At 48.1% G+C, this 12,072-nt stretch overlaps 2 non-coding genes and 1 pseudogene across 2 annotated transcripts; 2 read left to right on the top strand and 1 right to left on the bottom strand.

Moving 5' to 3' along the window:
- Positions 1-1,180: 1,180 nt before the first annotated feature.
- On the top strand, positions 1,181-3,856 carry LOC106145252 (lymphoid-specific helicase pseudogene; annotated as a pseudogene).
- On the top strand, positions 1,754-1,827 carry Trnat-agu (transfer RNA threonine (anticodon AGU)). Its single transcript has one exon. It is a non-coding gene; the product is annotated as a tRNA-Thr (tRNA).
- Positions 3,857-4,728: 872 nt separating the features above from the next.
- On the bottom strand, positions 4,729-4,811 carry Trnal-cag (transfer RNA leucine (anticodon CAG)). Its single transcript has one exon. It is a non-coding gene; the product is annotated as a tRNA-Leu (tRNA).
- Positions 4,812-12,072: the final 7,261 nt, after the last annotated feature.

Raw genomic sequence — 12,072 nt, 5'->3', positions numbered from 1 at the left:
AAACACCCAGACAGAAGCTGATGCTGTAGCCTTGAAACAGAATTTCTTTTTCCTCAGAAAAGCCTACTTTGTTCTTAAAGTCTTTCAACTAAATAGATGAGGCCTACCTACATTACTGAGAATAATCCCCTTTATTTAAGGTACTTGATTGTAATTGTTAACCACATTCACAAAACACCTTCAGAGAAACATCTGGATCAGTGTTTATGGCCTAATCAAGTTGACACATAAACTAGCACAGTGGTGGATTCTCCTCTATGCTCCTGTTATTTCTGATTTGCTTCCAAGTGTTCAGCAGGCAGCACTGTCTGCCCCTGCTGTTTCTTGACCTCACTGTGGGCAACCTGTGACACAGGGCCTGCACCTATCCAGTGTCATGGGTGGAGCAGAGCCTATGTGAGGTTTTCATGGTCCTTTCTGGTCAGTGGAACCTGAATGGAAGGTCGGGCTCACACCCAGATTTTTGTAAAAGGATCACTCGGACTCAGTTTTCTTCAAAGACTTAGCTCTGGAGTTTAAACAACTTAATTTGGCTCCTTGAAGTCTTCAGCTGTCGGTCAGAGGAAAACCCAAACCACGTTCTATTTGCCGGTGGTGTCTGGTGGCCTGCCCCGGCTGGTCAAAGGTGTGGCTGTGCTGTCATTGCCCTGTTCCTGAGCGCATAGAATGCAAGCCCCCTAATGTCCGATGGTCATCACAGACTGCTAAACACCTAGGTGCGCCTCTCTTTACCATGCTGTTAGTGGACCCTCAGCCTTCCAAGGTGTCGGTGGACCCTCAGTCCTACGATGAAGTAGGTGGACCTTCAGTTTTTCCATGCGGTCGGTGGACTCTCAGCCCTTCCATGAAGTCGGTGGACCCTCAGTCCTTCCATGCTGTCGGTGGACCCTCAGCCCTTCCATGAAGTCGGTGGACCCTCAGCCCTTCCATGCTGTCGGTGGACCCTCAGTCCTTCCATTCTGTCGGTGGACCCTCAGTCCTACGATGAAGTAGGTGGACCTTAAGTTCTTCCATGCGGTCGGTGGACCCTCAGTCCTACGATGAAGTAGGTGGACCTTCAGTTCTTCCATGCGGTCGGTGGACCCTCAGTCCTTCCATGCTGTCGGTGGACCCTCAGTCCTTCCATGCTGTCGGTGGACCCTCAGTCCTTCCATGCTGTCGGTGGACCCTCAGCCCTTCCATGAAGTTGGTGGACCTTAATCCTTCCGTGAAGTCAGTGGACCTTCAGTCCTTCAATGAAGACAAGGAATCGGGAAGGGCCGGGAGCCTCGGGCGTGGACGCCGCGCCCAGCGTCCGCTCCCACTCACCGCCGGCCGAGCGCGGCCTCCCCTTGGGAAGCCACCCCGGGGCCGCGGCGAGGGCCGAGCTGTGGGCGCCTCGCGGAGCGGCCCGAGCCGGACGCCCGGGAGGCCTTCCGTGGACGCAGAGCCGGGAGGACGCGGGCGGGCAGCAGCGCTTAGCGCCCACGACCGTGGCCACGGGGAGTCGTCGCGGGTCCTCAGCTCCCGCCGGGTCGGGTCAGTTGTGGGCTCCGCGCTGGGTAAGTGGACCTGGCCGGCTCCTGACCTCGCAGATGGCGCGAGGGGAGGCAGAGTCTTCAGCCCAGGGACGAAGGCCGCGCCCCGGTGCGGCGGAGGCCAGTCCACGCTGGGTCCGGCGGGTCTGGGCGGCTCCGGGACCTCGGAAGCGGGAAACGCTGCAGGAGCGAGAGCCTCCCTTTTCCCTTCCAATCTGGAGCGCGGAGGGCGTGCTGGCTCCGTGGCTTAGCTGGTTAAAGCGCCTGTCTAGTAAACAGGAGATCCTGGGTTCGAATCCCAGCGGGGCCTCTCCTTTTGCGCCTTCAGAAACCAGGGCGATGGACGGCTGTAAGTTCCTGCACCTGTTCCCACCCACCCAGGTGTTTTGTGTGGATCTGGGGATGGTCTCTAGTTTTCACCAAAAGCGGCAAAGTGAATTTGTTGTTGTGGTTGTTATTGTTGTTTTAGAACCGTTTTCTCCGTTTCTGGCTTTACGACATATGATTTCTATTTAGCAAATACAAAAGGAAGCAGGGAAAGCAGAAAGGAAAGTCAGTCACCAAATTTAATCTACGAGCGACATGGTAACCTCTGATTACTCTAGTTGCATTCCTGGGGAATTCCCAGACTGTTATTTAGAAAAGTCAACCTTTGCAATGACCGGTCTGTCTACTGCTGAGGTCGCTAATTCCGTCGGTGAGGGTTTCCAGATGGGATTAGCACTTGAATCGGTGGCCTCCCGCAACCCCCGCTGTTCCGGGCTTCACCCAACCTCTGGGGAGCCTGAGCAGAATAAAACCCCTCTCCGTGCCCGCACCCGCCCGTCTCCATCCCTTCCGCCTCTCTTCCCCGGTTCTCAGGCCTTCCGCCACCTGCCTTCTCAGTCCCAGCTTGCAGAGGCCGAATCCTGGACCCTCTCACTCCCCCACACCCGTGTCCCTTCATAGGACATCTCTCCCCATCTCCGTCCCTCGACAGATGACAGATATTGGTTCTGTTTCTTTGGCAGGTTCTAATGTAAAAGAGTACTTCGTTTATGACAAAATAACATCACCGTTTCTCGGCTGGCATTTGTACAAGCACTTTACATGTGCCAAGTCAATCCTCTCAGCACATTGATGAGGCAAGGTTCGATCATGTTCTCCATGAAGAGAGGAGGGCCCCTAACGCAAGGGTAAAGAGTCACCTGCCTGGAGACTGTGAAGTGGCACAGCCTCTGGCTGAGCCCAGCAGCCTGAATTGGACTGGACCCAGGGGCTGCCCTCATCCGCTATCACCCTGAGGGTTCATTTCCTCCTTTCTCTTATGCTGACAAGGCCAAAGTGGAGACTCAGAATCCCATTCCTTCAACCAGAATGTTGGTGTGGGCAGAAATGGAGTGACTGGTGTCCAGTCCCATGACAAGGGGAAATCTCCATTCCTTTGTTCTTTTCCTGTCTGGTTGATGACAATCTAAAACATACCAATTCACTTTTCTTTCAGTGTATGGATCTGAATTTTGAGGAATTCCAGAAAAAAAAAAAAAAAAGGAGAGGACAGGCCAATTTTGAATATTAATGATCATAAAACAGATTCGCTGTATATTTTGCCTATGAAACCTGGTAGTAGATTGAATTCTTAATGTTGAATACAATGTGCCAGAACTAAAAAAAAAAAAAAAAAAAAAGTCACAAGGTGCTGCTTTTTTCACAAATGACAAGAATGTTGGACATTTGGATGGATTACTGCCAACTTAGAAATTTCAACTTTAGCAGGTTGATGGGTCCATGTCTTATTCTGAGAGAGGGGAAAATTTGCACAATTTCAACACAAGTCCAGATGTGGTTAGCTTCGTAGTGAGTACACCAGCTGGTGGCCTGGGCATTAATTTGACTGCAGCAGGTACAGTTATCATTTATGATAGTGATTGGAAACCCCAGTCTGATATTCAGGCCCAGGATCAATGTCATAGAATTGGTTAGACAAAGCCAGTTGTTGTATATCGCTTTTTACAGCAAATACTATTGATCAGAAAATTGTGGAAAGAGCAGCTGCTAAAAGAAAACTGGAAAAGTTGATCGTTCACAAAAAACATTTCAAAGGTAGTCAATCTGAATTAAATCAATCTAAGAATTTCTTAGATCCCAAGGAATTAAAGGAGTTATTAAAATTTAGAGATTATGAAAGGGAAGTCAAAGGATCAAGAGAAAAGATCATTAGTGATAAAGATCTTGAGTTGTTGTTAGATCCAAGTGATCTCATTAATCAAATGAAGGCCTCAGGACCCATTAAAGAGAAGACAGGGATGTTCAAGATACTAGAAAATTCTGAAGATTCCAGTCCTAAATGTTGTAAATGAAAGCTAAAGAATGACTTTTAAAAGTTCTTGTTTACAAAAAAATAAAATTAATAAGAAATAAATAAAAGTTCTTGTTTACAGCTAGTAATTTACTTATTGGTTAGGACACTATTGTCTACTATTGTCTACTATTTTTTCTTCATTATATCATTTTACATAATGTAACTAGCATCATTGCATAGTTAATAGATCATAATTTTCTGAGCCTTTCTAAGAGGGAAATGCATATTAAGTTTAAATTCTCAGTTAAAATTTGAGACTGGTTAGTACTCTTGAGTGTGGTTTGATGTGTACTCAACCATTGCCAGATTTATAGAGTCTTCCTGTGAAGTTTGCTAAACATCTCTTTCCCCCCTTTCTTTTAGCAACATGGTTCATAGGTTTAGGGTACTTCCGTTATGGAGTAGGCTTTGATGGGGGGTGGGGGGGATTATTCTTTCTGTTCTTTAAGTAACACATTGTTTGATTTTAGAGTCTATAAATAGTTGGTCAAATAAATGTTCATTATAAGAAAAAAAAAAAGTGCTCGTATCCAAACCAATTAATACATCTTCTGCAAAAGCTTTGGAAAGAAAGCGATGGCTTTTCCAGTGATCACTCATCGGCCTGGGGAAGTGGGGTGGGTGGGGGGTGACCCAGAGAGGATGCTGTAAATAAAGCAAAAGGGCCCCAGGACCGCAGTGTTGGTAATAGGCCTGGAACTGAAGAGGAGAGACTAAGGGGAACAAAGATGAGATTTAAACTAGTTGTCGAGCTCTCTTCCAAGCTCAGGGTACTTTAATTCCAGAGCTTGAATAATTAAAAACAAAGAAACAAATGGGGAAAAAAGATTGTAATTCTATTTTAAGTAGAGCAAGGAGGAAAAGGCAAGTTGTCAGGAGTGGGATTCGAACCCACGCCTCCAGGGGAGACTGCGACCTGAACGCAGCGCCTTAGACCGCTCGGCCATCCTGACGCTGCTGCAGCCGCTCCTCGCGACTTACTTCTGTCTCTGCCGAAACGAACTCATTCCTAAAACTCACTTTTCCTCCTTTTCTTAAAATTCTGTAATGCTTCCATTAGAAGCAAAACCGCTACTTCCCAGACCGACCTGAACCGGGCCGGCGGTGCCGAATGGCCCCGGTGCCGCCCCGCGTCGGCGCCCCCGCGGTGCCCGCCGGGCGAGGGTCGCGGGACGAGGCGGCTTCTCAGGCTGGGAGTGCGGCCGCGGACCCGCGCTTCCGGGTGTGGACGTTTAAAAGTTTAAAACGCAAACACGACGCCGCAGAAACGGCGAGCAGCTCTGTGCGTCCTGAGCCGCGGCAGGGGCGCCCGCCACAGCCTCCACCGCCGCCGGCTCCTGAGCACCGTGGGGGCGGCGGCGGCGGTCAGGGCGGGAGGCTGGGAGGTCGCCGAGCGCTGGCCCGGGAACGGCGCTGCAGCTTCAGACAGCGGGAGACCCACTCACCCGGGGCCGCAGGGTCTGAGGCCACCTTCCAGAGTCACCCGAGTCCCCACGGCGGAACGCCACGCTCAGTCCCTCAAGTCACGCTCGGGTTTCCAGGGGGCCGCTTAGACGCCAGTCCTCAGGCCACCCGCTACCCAGTGGCGTTTGCCCTCGGCGTGGCCCTGAGGCTGGCCGACGTGAAAACCGGTGACTTACAGCTCGGCGCTAATCGGAGACGTGACCTGCCACTGCTCCCAGGCCGGGCGTCCTGTGGCCCTCTAGGACGGCGGCTTTCCCCTGCGGAGGTTTGAAAATCCAATATGCGGGCGCACACCTGGCAACTGCATTTCCCAGGGCCCGGCACTCCCCCCAGGTGCCTGGGACCCAGGTTAGAGGTCATTGCTTCAGGGAAAGTCTGACCATTTCCCTTGGGAATGAAGGTGAATTCACATTGAAAATAGGATCCAAGCCTACAGTGACGCGGGGCTCCAGTCGGAAATCTGTGTGAGACCGGGAGCAGAGCAGTGAAAACAGTTTACCATGGACGTGCAAGACGAGGGTGTGCAGGCACCCACCCGAGGCGTCAGACTGTGAAGCCTGGAGACGCTCAGAGATGACCACAGCCAAAGGAAGGTCTTCCCTGGAGCCTGAAGAGGCAGAGAGAGGATGGCAATAGTCCCCAGAGAGTGTTCAAACCTGATCATTAGAGTGACCCTATGGGAAGAGCTTGTGAGCACTTTGTGAAAATAAACCCTCATCTCAAGGATGTAGTAACCTTTCTGGGTTCCAGGCATCCAGCAACACTTAATGTCATCATGGGGCAAAGAATGAGCCAAGGTAATTTTAAGAGTTAAAAAAAAAAAAAGTGAAATCCCCAGAAGAGGAAGAAATGGCAGCGTAATGGTTAATTTGAATTGTCAACTCGATTGGATTAAGAGATGCCTAGGGTTAAGGGGATTTTGATGCATCTATGAGGGTGTGTCTAGGAATGATTGGCATGTGCGATAGCCAACTGAAATGGAGAGCCCCCCTAAGTGTGGGCAGCACTGTGCAAAAGGATGATGGCTTGAATGGAATAAAGTTGTAGGAAAAAGGAAGCAGCAGCAGACACAAGCTCCATTATTGCACAGGTTCTTGATTGCTGCTGCCATGGTCAGAGGATATCCGACTCTCAATTCTTTCACTCTCCAAGGCGGATTCTCCAGAAGCCTTTGATCTTGAACTAGGGTAGCACCATGTATTTCTCTTGTTCTGGGGCTTCAGCCTTTGGACAGCACAGCTACTGGTTCTTCCAGCTCTCCAGCCTGCAGATGGCCATTGTGGACTATCCAGCTTCTGGCCACATAAACCAACCTAATAAGTCCCCCTTTCATAATTACATTTCCTGCTGATTCTGTCCTCTAGAGAACCCTGACTAATACAGGCAGCTTCATGGAAAGATTCATTGACCTGGAGGTACTCTGCCTTTCCCCTTTGTATTCACGAAGTTGTTTTGCATGAGAGAGAAAGAATGGGAATTTGAGATACATGAGAATGAATATATATTCATTCACACATATATTTACATACACATATGTATATATACAGTTTTTAATGAAGAAGCATTATGGCTAAAATATGGAGGGATTTGACTTCAGACAGATCCATGTGTAAACCTCTGCCAATTACTATGTGACATTGACCAAGTTAATTTCTTTGAACTCCAGGTGCTGCATTTGTAAAAATGTAGGCTATTTTTTAGGTATATGGGATAGTATATGCCAAGTCCTTAATCCTATGCTTGAAAACCCTAATGATAGTTACTATTTTCGCTGAGATCTTCTACCCCAAGTAAATGCTAAACATTTTGAAGCACACTTCTCTATCCTCAAACTTCAAAATGCCCATGAATCACCTGGGGGATATAGTTTAAATAGGGTTTCTGACTCAGGAGACCTGGGGTGGGGCTCAAGAATCTAGCAGGCAGGCCCAGAGCCAACATGAATAGCAATACCCTAAAGTGTTGTCTGCGTCAGCCAGCCGGACTTCTGGGACAGATTATTGTTGCTCAGTTCCCACATCTGACTCCCTCGGAGGCTTTTGGGACAAGTTCAGTTACTCTCATGAAGCAGGAAAACTTGGCAAAGGGTCATAAGTATTTCAGTCAATAAGAAACACTGTTTTAAACAGATGCATCCAAACGGGCCAGCCGGGCCATTCTCCTTCTCTCACCTGGGCACCGAATCACTGGGGATGCACTAGTTAGAATACGGCTCCAGATACATTTAAGAAAGTTTCAAAATAACTGTGGCTTGAGTGAGGCAAAAAGAAACATATTTCTCTTCTGGAAATACCAAGAAGACTCTGCTGGTGAAACTGTCAGGGGCCATCTCAGTGTTGGCCAGTTGCTCACATGGCCATATCTAAGATGAGTCCACAGGGCCAGCCCAGAATGCACAGAAGGGAGCCCAGGTGTCTGCCTTTGAAGGCATGACCCTGAGGCAGCCTGGCTCTCTTGCCTTTCACATTCCACTCACCAGCCCACAGTCTGTGGGCATACCTAGATGCTAGGGTCGTGGGGACATGTTGGCTGTATTCCCAATGACCATGCTTCCATCCAAAATCTGGGAGACCTCGCCAGAGGGGAGAAGGCAACAACAGACTTGAGTGACATCTACCTCTATGTCACATGGCATAAAAATAAGGACCCTCAATCTTAAAAGGAGGCATCAAACTGGGCCAGTCTGTCTTTCAGTTTCCGAGTGCATGTCACTCACCTTCCACCAATTCACATGGCCTTCTTAAGTCTCCTTCTGTGTCTCGCATAGCTACCACATCTACACCAGGAAGCATTCACACTGCAGTGAAATTCATTCCCCAATAGGCAATTAAAGTCCGTTGAAATATAGAAGAGGTTTTTTTTTTTTTTTTTTTTGTACCTGGGATTTAACTCAAGAGTGCTTAATTGTGGAGCCACATCCCCAGCCCTTTTTATTTTTTATTATGAGACAGGGTCTCTAAATTGCTTAGGGCCTTGCTAAGTTTCTGAGGCTGGCCTCAAACCTGCTATCCTCCTGCTTTAGTCTTCCGAATCCCTGGCATTACAGGTATGCACCACTGTGCCTGGCTTAGATTTTTTTTTTTTTAAAGGAGGATAAATCCAAATCTTGGCAATGTTCATATTCATGTGATGAGATTTGGGGATATTTTTAATTTTATAAAATTAAATTATTTGGGGATAAATTTTCATGTGTTTTCAGGAAAACACATTATTTTCATTGTTAGATGATAAAATGAGGGGAGGAGTGAATGAAGCAGGAGGGGGTTGGCAACTGTGCTCTCACAAGGGCGAATGGAAGGAGCCAATGTGCTGCATGGGAGCAGAAGAGACTGAGCTGAGCTGTGCCTGGAGCCAGGAGGAACTGCTGTTGGCCCGGAGAGGGAGGTCCTAAGTCCTCTTCTCTTTTGAACTGAAGTCTGGGCTCAGTTCACTCCCAGAGACGGTTACACGGAGGCAGACACCTGCCCCAACATGTGGTCAGAGCTGGCACCTGGTCGTGTGAAATGAAGTCAGTTATCATTTTAGTGTATTTCACCCTTAGCCTGATCTTCAGTGGTGCCATGGAACAACTGTTTCTGTTTTAAAAGGAAAATCAAGTCTTGTCATCCTTGGGTCAGTAACCTGTGGAGGTGGAAGAGGGCTCCGGGCTACTGCTGAATCCTAGTATCACTGGCAGCCTCAGGTGACTAAGGCCCACACTGGTGAGGACAATTCCCCGCTTCAGAAGGGTCACAGCTGTGAGACTGGTCATCTTCCTGTTCCTGTCCAGAGCAGCATTTCTGACAGATGTGCCCCTGAAGAGGAAAGACTGGCAGGTCTCAGCTTATCACATAAGTTCTTCCTGAGGGGGAGGCACACAGAGAGGATGGGAGTGCATCACGGGGACCAAGGACATGGTGTCCCCTAAGAATCCACCACCAGCTCAGTCCTGGGCCCTGGGGACATTTTCCTTGAACATCCAGGGGAAAGGGAAGGAAAAGGAGTCAGAGATTGATTAAAATCCAAGATCCTTTTCTTTTTTATCTCAGAGGGGGGTTCCTGTGGCAGCCTGGTCTATTCTGGGTAAGATATAAACATATATATAGGGCTGGGGATGTGGCTCAAGCGGTAGCACTGGCATGCGTGCGGCCTGGGTTCGATCCTCCAGCACCACATACAAACAAAGATGTTGTGTCCGCTAATAAATAAATAAATATTTTTACAAAAAAATAAAAAAATAAACATATATATATATATATTTAGTATAGTATATATATTTAGTATAATATATATAGTATAGTATATATATAATATATATTTACAGAATATATATTATATCTAGTATATGTAGTATATATATACAAATATAGTGTGTGTGTGTGTGTGTGTGTATGTATATATTTGGTTGTAGTTGAACCTTTATTTTACGTGGTGTGAGGATCAAACCCAGGGCCTCACACATGCTAGGCAAGTTCCCTACCGCTGAGCCACAACCCGAGCTCCTACTCCGGGTAAATTTTACAGATACATTTTGGGATGTTCATTCTTATTAAACCAGCAGTGCAATTGCTTGAGTTTCCTAAGTGTTTAAAAGACATTTGGACTGTGTTTTTCTCTGAATTTAAAAGTTCAAGTTCAACATGAATGAATGCTTTTAAAACAGAGATGAATGTTCTCCTGGGAGGAGAACGTGTGGGGCAAGCGGCTGAAGTAGTGTTTGAGTATGGGACCAACAAAGGAAAACTCTGGGTGCTCCAGGGCTGGGATCGATGGAGGGAGGAGCCTGCCATGGTTTGAACTTGACCCTTAGTGACCCTTAAGGTCCACAAAGCTGTATTTCTGGGAGGCCGTGCTGAGGATGGAGCCCAGGGCCTCATACATGCTAGACAAGCACTCTGCCTCTAAGCCACATTCCCTAGTCCCAAAGTCATGTGTTAATGGAATTCGAGAGGAGATCAGGACATAAATAGTCTGCCCTTATGAGTGGATTAATGCATTCAGGGATTAATGGATCAGCCCTCATGGGGAGTGATTTTGCTAAAAAATCAAGCGCTCTGCCTCACCCTCATTTCATACAGCACGTCGCCCTCACCAGATACTGGAGCCATCTCTGGGACTTCCCAGGCTCCAGAACCAACAGCCAGGTAAACTGCTATTCTTTATAAGTTGCTTGGTTTCAGGTGTTCATTATAGTAGCAGAAAATGGACTCAAAGCCAGGCGTGGTGGCACACACCTGTAATCCCAGCAGCTTGGCAAGAGGATCGAGAGTTCAAAGCCAGCAGCAGCAACAGCAAAGTGTTAGGCAACTTGGGGAGACCCTGTCTCTAAATTTTAAAAATACAAAAAAAAAAAAAAAAAGGCTGGGGATGTGGCTCGGTGATTGCGTGCCCCAGAGTTCAATTCCTAACCCCCAGTCCCCAAAAGAAAATGGACTCAAGCAGAGCCCATTTTTTTCTGGTTCCCCAGGTGCAGACCCTGGTGTAGGTCAAAGGAAGCATGGGTTCCTCTGCTTCTCGGGTCCCTCGCTGGGCCTAAGAGTCTCCTGAGCCAATGTGTACTGCCTTGGCTGTGTGTCCAAGGAGGTTCCTGGAGCCCCAGAGCCTGCATTAACTTTTCTGTCCTCTGTGCCCTGCAGGACCCTCAGTGCAGTTTGTCTTGCACAGCGATAGCAAGGACACCTGCCTTTGGATGCTGGCCTGGCTGGCACCTACTGTGTGATTTAACCAAAACGCTTCATTCCTTCTGTCTTACTGTCCTCACCTCTTCAAAGGAGGGATTGGAGTAAACAGTCTCTTCCAATCCTAAACTTCGACTGTATTTTCCTCTTGAACAATTCCCAGAGCAAAACTTCTGTGGTCTCCAGGTTTATAAGCCCATGTAGTTTCTTTTAAAAATAATCGAGTCATGCCTGTGTGGAAATGTGATTATGTATATATTGTTCCTCGGGTGTTTACTCCCAAATCAGCAGGAGAATGTTAAAGCCAGGAGGAAAACAAATGGAGTGGGGCCAGGAAAGTGACAAGGTGGGTAAAGGGGTAGACCAGATTGCATTTAGCTTGAAGTTCAGTGAGTGTGGTGAAATTCTGTCTGGTTTTCAGAATCTCTGCCTGTGCGACAATGACTGGCTCTTGGGCACGATCCTCGTTGAGGTTCACAGGTATTGAAAATTTAGAAAAGCTGGGTTTTAGATTAACCATGAGAAATGGAATGTGAAAAAAAAAGAAAAAGAAATGGAATGTGGTGCAAATGGAATGAGATGATGTCCCGCATTTGGTGAACCTTCAGAGCTTCACATCTGCCCCTTTGGCCGGGTGAGTGACATTCAGATCAGAGCCTCTGTTCCTGGTCCTCCCTGGGGCAGGGAGGAAGGTGAGCACCTCCTGGAACCACCAGGGCTTCACGGTTGGAGCCTCCCTGGGGCAAGTTTCCACAGATCACCATGCTTTAAAATAATAATAACAACAAGGCACAAGCCATAAAAATTCCCCAAGCTTTCTTCCTCTCTGGAAAATGCTGATTTACTTGGAGAGGTGGCTTCCCTCCCCAGCATCAGGGCCCTTACTCTTATGGTAGTAGAAGTGGAGCCACCACCCGAACAGGAACCAGAGGAGGCAGCACTGGGCACTGTGGCTTTGGTAGGCAGTTGGACCCTCGGGAGCAGCCCCCGCCCGCTGCTGTCCTGGGATCCCATACAATGGCTCTGCTCTGGCCTGCTGCATCCCCACCCAGGTTTCTTTCCTGTTTGGTTTCACTCTCAGTAATTGTGATAA

The sequence above is a fragment of the Ictidomys tridecemlineatus genome, chromosome 8 (genome assembly GCF_052094955.1).
Source record: "Ictidomys tridecemlineatus isolate mIctTri1 chromosome 8, mIctTri1.hap1, whole genome shotgun sequence".
In the NCBI taxonomy this organism is placed as follows: domain Eukaryota; kingdom Metazoa; phylum Chordata; class Mammalia; order Rodentia; family Sciuridae; genus Ictidomys; species Ictidomys tridecemlineatus.
This window is presented reverse-complemented; position numbering and strand designations above follow the sequence as displayed.